Genomic DNA, 1,895 nt, shown 5'->3' with positions numbered 1-1,895 from the left:
TCATTCAGAATTCTCCTCAGCACCCTCACCCTTCTCCATCCTCCCCCATAACAGGGCAAATACTTTCACCTCTAAGCAGTTATGAAACAACTGAGCACCGCTGCCTCTGGCTGTTAACTGAAAGCAGCCTCAGGTGTCTCACTGCAGTTGATCTGACTGTGCTAATGTGTTATTTCCCGGGCACTGCCACTACTGTCCACACATCCTCCCTCTCTGCTTCTGCCTTAAGCAAACACTAATTTGCATAGGTCCTGCTGTCACAGCAATTTCAAAGCAATTGTTTGGTTTAAGTTACCTTTCTAAGCTACAAAAGATAATTAAGCATTCAGAGTCTCGTGAAGAAGATGGCTAACGCACTGTTCCACGTCCTCAGGAAGAGACGGGTACCTCCGGCCCGCGTGACGTTTGTACAAAGTGGCTTTCTTCTATTTGTGCCTGAAGGATTCAGCTGCTCACAGGAAAACCTCCACCACACGGGAAACTATTTTAGTCAGTCACTTTCTTGATACGTAAGCGTGCATGTGCTTTTAACAGTTTTTATCTAGCTGCGTGGTGACTCTGGCTCCATGCAGGAGCCCTCAGCACACCTGCGAGTGTAGGATCACATGCTTAAAGATTGACGCTAGATATCAAGTTCAAGAAATTTCTAGAGTCATTCTAGAATTTCTGAATCAAAGGGGACCTCTGTGAAAGACAAAGTCATGCCTTGGTGTAACGTACTGGCCAGAATCTGGAGTACTGTAACTGGATTCACGCCGCTAACTGTCACTCCATGCCTTCACCTTTGGCAAATGCATTCTCTCCCCTTCCCTGACACCTCCACACTAATTCACCTCAGCAGACTGACCTCTGCAACCTCCCCTCTCCCCCGAGTCAGATCTACATGCTGCCTAGATGCCCACACTTCGGTTTGCACGATCCATGCCCTGGGGCAGCTGTTCCCTGAGGAGCTCCCCCCCGAACCGACCGCGGAGCACCCTGTCAGGCCCCTGGTTGCCCCCCTCCCATGGAATACGGACAGTCGAACTAATAAATCCCAAGTCACTTTTTTCTCCCCACCACTTCTGGCACTGAGGTAGATCTACATTATTATCTTCTGCCTATAGCTTGTTTTGAGCACTTTTTTGATAGTGTTTCTAAAAGTTTCTATTAAATCCTTCAAGTATTTCTTCTTTTCCTAAAATGATACTTGCACTTCAGCTGCAGCTGCTGAGCCTAGCTCTCCTGTTCTCAGCGCCGCCCCCCCCGAAGAGAAAATAAAAATCACCTGGTAAAAAGCAATAGAAATCAAAAGGGAGAGGCACAAAAAATCTCCTCTCAACACTCCGTCTAAGATGGACGCTGGGAGCCTCTGGGAACACATTGGGTCACCGAATTACTGCGTCCTCCCCGAGAGCAGCCCAGCTGACAGTCCCCACAGCAAAGGCTTGGAGTATTCTGTGCTGGCACCGACAGCATCAGGAAGCCCGGCCTTGGCTTCCCACGTGTCTCTTACAGGGCTTTAAGCTTTCCACATCCGGAAAACTCCGTGTCAACTGGCACGAGTCATGTGTAGCAGGGCTGTCTTTTCTTACGTACTGCGTTGGTTTTAGCAAAATATATTTACGTAGTACAGCTGCAGGCAGGACCCATGTGAACAGCATTACTCGAGCACATTCTCCACCTCCACGGTATCTCAGAGATTGTACCTGAAGGCTTGTATGCGCCTGCTAAATTCTTGTATCCAACTGTATAAGATCATCTTTAAGGGATTTTGTGAAGGCACTGCTGTTTCTTCAGCCATTCCATGACTCGAGGCTTCAAGAGGGCTCTGAAGCCCTCTGTAGCACAACCGCTGTGGCAACGGTCCAAGCTCTAAAATTGCATAATTGATCCAATACACAAAACAACTGGAA

This window comes from Phalacrocorax carbo, chromosome 2 (assembly GCF_963921805.1).
Source record: "Phalacrocorax carbo chromosome 2, bPhaCar2.1, whole genome shotgun sequence".
Taxonomy (NCBI): Eukaryota; Metazoa; Chordata; class Aves; order Suliformes; family Phalacrocoracidae; genus Phalacrocorax; species Phalacrocorax carbo.
This window is presented reverse-complemented; position numbering follows the sequence as displayed.